Raw genomic sequence first — 9,706 nt, forward strand, 5'->3', positions numbered from 1 at the left:
CAGGAGAGAAACATACCGATTTATTTAAGAAAAGTTTTATGTGTCATAGGAGACCTCGTAAGGGAACAACGACCCAAAGAAATGGCAAAACCTAAATGCTTTAATACTAGTTTGAACAAAGAGAGGCAATTGTGGGAAATAATTAAAATATACAAGGAGCCAAAAGAAAGATAAGAATTATTGTAACAAGGCCTGTTTGTGCAGAATTCTCCGTGTCAACTTTCCAACCTTGATGATAAGAATGTTTCTTTCCTGAGATATGGAGAGCAGTTCTCACATGGGAGTTTTCTGCTTTCACACAGAAAAGGGGAGATCAGAGTGTCCCTTTTGTATCTGCTGTTTTTCAAATGCCTTTAGCTGCAAGTAATCCTCGTGACAAAATGGCATTTTTTTGGTGGTGTATTTTGGCACCCTTCACTATCATACCTGTTTCTACGACATAAGAGTCTTCTAATTGTGAAAAAGAGCAAGGCTTCAGGTGCTCCAAGGACATTGTCTTGGAGCTGGAGAACTGGTGTGGAGGGTGATCTATACTTTAGGGACGCCAGTCTGGTAGAAGCATTGTTTACTACCAATGTCTTCTCTGATTGGTCAGGCATATGTTCTACCAGTTGTTACATATTTTCAAATATCACCCGATAAAAATACTGATTTTCATGCAGAATAAGTGTTTATTTGAATTTTTAAAGCTGCGCTTTTGCTTTTGTTAAATTTTCTTTTGCCTTTATTTTAATGGATTGTACAAACATTATTTCAGAAATTAAGGTAATTTTAACAAGGAAAAAATTCATGAATAGTTCCACCCATTCTGCACACAGACTTTGAAATTTTTTGTGTTTCCTTCCAGGACTTGTCTTTTAAACGCCACCATTCTGCCATTCATATGCCTCCAGATGTGTTTGCTTTTTTTTTTTTTTTTTTTTTGTAATTCTGATTATATGTTTAATTTTCAAAAGTAACAGGAGTTCAATGTAAAAAATTTGGAGTCTACAAACATATCAAGAAGAAAGTAAACACTTCTCATTATCTCCAAATCCAGAGACAGCTGTGCAATTATTTATTGTCTTTGCTTCCAGTTTTGCGTTCATTCATTGACTGGTTGACTTTGGGTTGAGAGGGTTTAATCATATTCCACAGTACATGGCAATTTATCATCTTTGGTGGGTGATGATCATTTTTAAATTTTGTTATTTTTTCTTTTATTCCTTTTCCCTTCCCAAAACAGGCAACTAAATTCTATTTGTAGGTGTTTGTATATGTTTTTACAAAATGTGAATTTTTGTTTTGCATAGATGTATTTTTAATTTATGTAAATGGTATAGTGTCTAAATCTCATTTTATTTCTTTATATTTGTCACTGAGCACTGTTTTGAAAATGCATTCATTTTGCTGTGTATATATCCAATCCATTGCTTCTGATTGCTGTATAATGTTTCATGATATAATATTCAGCATAGGTTAGCTATCCACTCTCCCAGTGATAGACAGTCAGGTTGTCTTTGAGTCCCCACCATCATAAATAATAAGGTAATGAATATTTTAATGCATAACCCTTTATGTGCCTGCATAAGAATTTCTTTGGGACACATCCCAGGAGTAGAACTGCAGGCTTATAGACAATGAGTTCTTAATTTGCATAATTTATGTCAGATTGCTTTCCACAATGGCTATACCAATCCATACTCCCATCACCATGCATAACAGTTCCGGCACCCCCACAACTCCACCAGCAGGCATTATAAAATTTTTATAGTTTAATAGATGTACAAGATGTTGCTGTTTTGATGAACACTTCCCTGATATTTTTGAGCATCTCTTCATATGCCTTTTGGTTTGGGGATTTCCTGTTTCATATTTTTTGCTTATTTTTTTTCTAGAGGTTGCTGCCCTCTCATTTATTTTCAAGAGTTTTGTGTAGTAAGTATTTTAAATATCTTCTCTCATTCTTTCATCTAATTGCTATGTCCACAGTGTCTTTTGTTGAATAGAAATCCTTATTATTCATCAATATTATTATTTTATAGTCTGTGCTTTTGAAGTTCTGCCTTTCCCTTCTCAGTCACAAAATATAATAGTGTCATATATTTTCCTTTATTTTTCACATTTATATGTCTTTTATCTTGCTAGAGTTCAACCTTGTATGTGATGTAAAATTGTTGAAATATGGTAATTGTACTTCAAACCTTGATATATCAGTTTCTGAGAGGGATATATTAAAATCTTCAGCTACTCTATTTCTTCCTGCAGTTCTGTAAGTTTTAAGACTGTATAATTTGGGGTATCTATGTATTTTGCCTGTATTTTGCACTTACGTTCTTGCCCATTGGTTTTTTTTTTTTATTAGTTTCAGGTGAACAAGACAAGGTAATACTTAGACGTTCATCATTTATATCCCTCACACTGTGAACCCCCCACCCCCCATCCATTATCCCTCCGACCTCACACCGAGCATCACATTATATATATAAAATTATAGTTTTGCCCATTGTTTTTATTATGAATATATAATGACTTTTTATCATTCATTATCTTTTGAGATTAAAGTTCCTTTTCGCCAGCTATTAAGATCACAACCCAGTTCATATTTTCCTGGCGTATGCTTTTTCATCTTTTTATTTTTAATCTTTTTATCTCATTATATTTTGCATTTGTTTCATATAGCCAATTTATTGTTGGATGTAATTTCTAAAAATCCAACAGGTGAGATTAATTTATTTGCATGTAATGTAATTACTATATATTAGGATTTAGTCCTATCACCCATTTGCTGTGTGTTCTTTCTATTTTTAACCTCTATTTCTTCTTTCCATTGGCTAAGTTGAGTTCTCTCCTGTGGGTTTAAAATTTATACATAATTTTTGTGTGTGTGTGGTGGTAGCCATTAACTTCAGACTCATACCTATGGGTTTAAGAGAGGTCCTCCATCTCAACAGTTTGAACAGGAGTCCAAACAAAATTTCTAAGCTTGAGGCTCAAAGACCTGATGTACCATGTCCTCATGTTGATCCAATCACTTGCTGAGGTGGGAGGTGTTTCATCTCCAAAGGAAACACAGGATACTGTTACCAAAAGAAAGGGAGAATGGAGGCTGGGAGACCATTAAACAATACATGTGTACTTCTTCATATTAAGTAAACTTCTTTGAGTCTCAGTTTCTTCATCTGTGAAATGGCAATGATAATACCTACTCAAAGGGGTGATATGAAGAGCAAATTGGGCAATAAATATTAATGTTTCTTGAATCATAAAGTGCTGTACAAAGATTTGTCAATATTCTCTCTCTTGCATTCCTCACATGATATAAGTATCATTTGTTTAATGTTGGGATTTATCTGTACTATAGCTGGGGAATTACCATCCTATTCAGGATTTCCCCTAAATTGTGTTGATGCCTGTAGAATTGATTTTCCTTTCCTGAGAATAATGTTAGGATCATGACAGGATCATGTTGGACCTGGAAGTCAATTTCCATCCAAAGAATCCTAAAGTTGCAGGGCAGGGTACCTTGCTAGTCAACTTGCCTGACTCCACACAGCTGAAAGCTTGGTACGATGGTACCAAACTGGGCTCTAGTTCCTTCTCTACCTCAAATTGGATGTGTGACCTTAGTGACATCACTTAAACTCTCTGGGCCTGAAAAAATGGAAGTCAGAAGATCTACCTTTGAAAGTTGTGGTAGGATTAAATAAGAGTATATGTAAAATGCCCTGGCCTTGGAGAAAAGTCCTAAGCTTGTCAGACACAAATTCAAATCTCTTTATTGATCACTTACTGATTTCCATTCTACTACATTATGGTTAGGTTGAGTGCAGATTCTTTCTCATCTCTGAAGTACATTAAATTGCTCTGTCTCCTTAGAGAATAACTGTTATCTGCTCCCACCCACAACCTCCACAAGTCCCAAGGTCTTCGAAATTTGGACCAGGGATACCTGCCAGCAAGATAGTTTCACAAGAGAGATCCTTTTCTTCATAGGCAACTGGAGTTGATAATTCTGGTTCTTTTCACATATGAAGGATTTAGACTAAACTTAAAGATAGTATGTACCTGCTATGTTTACTGGAGTAGGTTTTTCTACCACATTGCTCATGAACCCATAATAATCTCATGAATTGGATAATAATATTTCTATTTTACTGGTAAGGAAAGAGAAGATCACATATATTAAGTAACTTTACCAAGGTGACACAGTTGATAAGAAGAAAGGAGATGGAATGTAAGGAGGATGACTTTGGAGTCAGATCTAAATTAGGATCCTGGCACTGCCATTTCCTAGATCTCAAACTTTGGTCCAGTGACCTAATCTCTTAAATCTCAGTTACAGTTCTTCATCTATAAAGTAGGGATTATAATAATGTCTACCTCACCTGAATGTTGTGTGGTTGAATTGTGAGAGTATATGTAAAGCAGAGCACCTGGCACATGGTAAGTGCTCTATACATACTTGGGTACTTGATAAGTGTACTGGGAGCCCAGAGTCCATCTATAGTGCTGCCTTATAGGAAACTTTTATCGCCGTCAAGCTCCTTTAGAACATTTCACTGGACATCAAATGGTTTTACAAATCCGATGGGCTATGATTCAAAATGACATTCTTAGAAAGGAAATGAGGCATCCAGATAGTGAAAGGAGCCCAGGCATGGGCATCTAGAGACCTGAGATTTAATGCTGGCTCTTATTTAGTGTGTGAGATCTGGGGCAAGGCATGTTACCTCCCTGAGCCTCAGTTTCTTTATTTTATTTCCTTATTTTATCTCCATTTGTAAAATGGAGAAAATATTCTTTGCCTCACAGAATTTATTTGCCTCATAGGGTTTCTGAAGGTACAAATGCAGATGGATACAAACACTCTTTGTTTTAGAAATGCTGTGTAAATATAAGGGTTTTCAATTTGTGTTTTCTGTTCTTCTCAGAAGGAGAGTAAACAGGAATCAAGATAACCAGAGACCTGCCTTCTAGAGAGTAGCTATTGATTGGGGAACCCGTCCCTTACAGTGAGGTGTGATGAACTATTTGCTGCTGCTATAGCTGCAACTTGTACTCAAATGTAAATCACTATGCCCGCTAATCCTCAGCCCTGTGGAAGGGCTGCACTATGAAGACCATCCCCACCCACATCCTGCCCCACACAGCTGTTGCTTGGACCAGGGACTGGGAATCTGACCCGAAAGCAAGCAACCCATGAGCTTGCAGGCGACCTACAAATGTGGTCTGACTCCTAAAAACATGAGTTAGAGGAATCAATATTTCTCTCTCAGGAATTCAAGTTAGGAAACATGAGGTAATTGAGGCAATTAGTAGCAATAAAAACTGTGACTGAAACAATGTAAAGAGAGAGGCCATGAGATTGAGTTGGGGCACGTGTGGGAGGAGATAGAGTCAGGGCTGTCACAAGCCAAAGTGATGAGGAAGCAGAAATTATGAGTAAAGAGAAGCTATGAAGTAGAAAAAGACGATATATGTTTCTTCAACAAGTATTTCTAGACTTCCTACGAACTAGGCACTGTGTTAGGCTCTAAATATACAAAAGTGACTAAGACAGCCTCTGCCTTTACAGCACTTAATTTTAGTAGGACAGAGAGGGAACATAAGTAAACAAACAAAAAAATAATTAGAAATTGTTTTAAGGGTTAAAAGGAAAACAAATATTGGACTGAGATAGAACATACCAGGGAGGGAACTACTTTAAGAAATAGCATGGTGAAAAAATTTCTCTCAGAACAGATAATTAAGTGAGATCTGGAGAATGAGAAGGAGCTAGAGAGAAGTATTTAAGGTAAAGGATGTATATTGCCTGCCAACAGGAAAGGGCTTATCATGTTCAAGGAAGTTGGAAAACAACAAAACAAGCCATGTGGCTAGAGGAAAGGGAGGCAGCAAGCACAAGTATGAAGGGGAAAGCAGGAGGCACTTCACAAGACCAAGCAGGCCTTGGTATGGAGTTGGGAATTTCATCCCACTATAGTGAGAAGCCATGAAAATATTTGAGGCTGAGTAGTAACGTGATCCCAGTATCATGTGGTAGATGAGCTTGAAGGCTAAAGAGTTAGTTCTACCATTTACCACATGTGTGACCTTGGGCCAATTACTTAATCTCTCTGTGCCGAGTTTTGTTTTTTATAAAGTTGAGGTAGAATGCGTTTTACCTCATGGAGTTGTTGTGAAGATTAAATACATACACATTACATAAGATATACAATGATTATATAATAATTAAGTTAGGACAATTAAGTTCATGAACTCATCCTAGAAAAAGTGCTACATGCCTCATTGCTGAATATCACTACGGTCACCTTTGAACTACTCCCCTTGGGAAGCTGTGCACTGACGCCAGTGCCTAGTCCACCCTTCAAAGCAATTCTGGAACTCTTTTTCTGGAATGGCCATCAGAGCTGTCATCATATTATCCTTGATGTCCTGAATGTCATCAAAATGTCTTTCTTTCAACATTTCCTTTCTCTTCGGGTAAAGAAAGAAGTCATTGGAGGCCAGACCAGGTGAGTAGGGAGGGTGTTCCAATACAGTTATTTGTTTACTGGCTAAAAACTCCTTCACAGACAGTGCCATGTGAGCTGGTGTATTGTCGTGATGCAAGAGCCATGAATTGTTGATGAAAAATTCAGGTCGTCTAACTATTTTTTAAAAAACTTTTGTTTATTTTAAGTGTGTTTTTCCAGGACCCATCAGCTCCAAGTCAAGTAGTTGTTTCAATCCAGTTGGAGGGTGGAGCTCACAGTAGCCCATGTGGGGATCGAACTGACAACCTTGTTGTTAAGAGCACCACACTCTAACCAACTGAGCTAACTCACCGTCCCTTTGTCTAACTTTTTCAAACAGCCTTTTCAGCACTTCCAAATAGTAAACTTGGTGAACAGTTTGTCCAGTTGGTACAAATTCATAATGAATAATCCCTCTGATATCAAAAAAGTTTAGCAATATTGTTGCAACATATTTGCGTACTTAATTGTCAGACCTCATATATATTATATATAAATAATATATAAATATGTTTATGTATTATACATATAGTGCTTATAGCAGTTCCTGACACATAATAAACACCCAATAAATATAAATTTGTATCATTACTTTGTTTTTTAAAAAGTCATTGTAGCTACTGTTTAGAGAATGAATGATTAGGGGATACAAAGGAGGCCAGTTATGAAGCTGATGAGTAGTCTCGATGAGAGATAATGAGTAAAGTAGTGTTAGTGGAGACAGAGAGAAGTGGACTAATTTGACACATTTTTGGAGGTAAAATTTTCATATTTTGTAGATGGATTGGACATTGTGGTTGAGGAAAATGGAGGAATCAAAAAGGACTCCTAAGATTCTGGCTAGAACAACCAGGTCGACAGCTGTAACATTTCCTAAGAGGGAGGAGGCTGGGGGAAGCAGGTTTGACAGGGAAATTAGTTCTATTTTAGACATGTTAAACTTAAGATGTCAGTGAGATATCCAAGTAGATGCCAATTAGGTAGTTGGTTGTAAGTTTGGAGACCAGAAGAGAGGTCTGTGATGAAGATATGAATTTAGAAGTTATGAGCATAATCAGCATTTGAAGACATAGAGATAGTTGAGATCATCTAAGAAGAGGGTATACAGAGAGAAGTGAAGGGAGCCAAGAGTCCAGAAGAGCAACAAATTTTAGGATGGTTGAATAGACTAGGAGAACGAGGAGAGGCTTGTGGAACGAGGAGAGAGCAAAATCAGAAGAGTGTGGTATCAAAAACCAAGAGTGTTTTAAGAAAATTGGAAAGGACAGTTGTGTGTAGAAACGTCAAATAAGATAAGAATAGAAAAATATTGGTCATCGATGACCTTGACAAGAGCAGTTTGACTGAAATAAAAGGATTAAATAAATGTCAAATAGGTTGAAGAATGAATTGGCAGTGTTCTTGCTTTGACAGCACATATACTAAAACTGGAACAATACAGAGAAAATTGACATGACTCCTACACATGGATGACACACAATTTACGAAGCATTCCATATATTTTGTTTATGGGTTTGACTTTTGGACAATGCTACTTTTACATCTTCAGAAAGAAAATTGAATCAAGAAGAATGAAAGGGATCATAAAACTGAATATAAACAAAAACAAATAAACCTAACTAAATTTAAATAAGTGATACAACCACTCTGAAGGTAAAAAAAAAAAACAAAATCTTTTGAACACAGTAGTTTGAATATATACCCTTAGACTAAAAACAGAACAAAACTGCAAACAAATCTTGAACCCTATTTAGTACATTGTTTTCAGTAGTGGAATGGATATAGCAATTCTGAAATTATTTTGTGTTTATTATGACATTGAGCAAATGAAAAAAGACATTGATGCTGTTGAGAGCCGGAGTTCTCATTGTGGGAAAAGGGACATGCAAATAAGATATGGGAGAAAGAAACCTGTGGTGTTGAATTGGAATTAGAAGAATCAGTAGTGAATTCATGATTAAAAATTGTTGAACGAAATAAAGTTGCCATTTCCCCCTCTTGGCCAACTAAGAAATATAGATGGAATAATAGTTATAAAATCACCATTTTGCAACCATCACACTAGTTGATTCAGGCAAGAATTATCAACAAACATTGAAATCTTTGGACAAAAATTTTGAAGAGAAACAGGGTAATTACATAGTCTCAAAGTACCTCTCCACAGATAACTGATTATTTACATAGGAAAAAATGCTAACATTACAGTGAATAAAGCTGGGCAGATACCACCTTAACCAACTGGTCAAAGTGAACACCATTAATAATGGAATCAAGCGATACCATGTTTCTCCTCACATGATATAGTGACACAATATCCCATAGGTAGTATTCCTGCACCCTACAGAAAAAAAAAATGAACCTTAGACAACATGAGACAACATAAGAAGACATGAAACAAAACCAAATATAGGGAAATTTTACAAAACACTGACCTGTACTTTTCAAAAATAATATAAAAACAGTGAAAAACTAGGGAACTGTTCTAGATTTAAGGAGATTAAAGAGTCATGACAGTTAAATGCAATGCGTGATTAGGGATCAGGCACTGGATCAAATCCCGTGTCAGAGGGAAAACTGCTAAATAGGACATTATCAGGACAATTAGTGAACTTTGAATGTGAGCTATATGTAAATATATCAATGTTAAATATCACAAGTTTGATCATCATACTGGGACGAGGGGTGTATACGTAGGTATATAAGAGAATTTCCTTGTTCTTACAAAACACACACTGAAGTATTGAGGGTATTAGAGGTGAAAATTCAATGGTTCATAAAAAACACCACACATCCATATACACATATGCACCCACACACAGAAATAAAGAGATTGGGGTAAAATATTAACTCTGGTGCAGCAGGGTGAGGAGTATATGGGAATTTTTTGTACTATTCTTGCAACTCTTCTGAAAGTGTAAAATTATGTTCAAGTAAAAAGTTAAAAAATAAATTGGGGATGAGGAAGTAGAAACAATATGTAGATAACTTGAGAGAAATTTGACTGTGAAAGGGAGCAGAGAAATAGGACTGGAGAGAGTCACAGATATAAAACACCAGCTCTTTAAAAATCAGAGAAACTAGAGCACCTTTGCACTGTAGATGTAAACAGTGATAGGCCTCAGCCCCTCCTTTTTAAGATGAGATATTCAAACAGAAGCCCTACCCTCAGGCCCACTAAGACTCCCCACCTTTAGACACCACAAGCTCAT

This window comes from Rhinolophus hipposideros, assembly GCF_964194185.1.
Source record: "Rhinolophus hipposideros genome assembly, chromosome: 8".
Lineage (NCBI taxonomy): Eukaryota > Metazoa > Chordata > Mammalia > Chiroptera > Rhinolophidae > Rhinolophus > Rhinolophus hipposideros.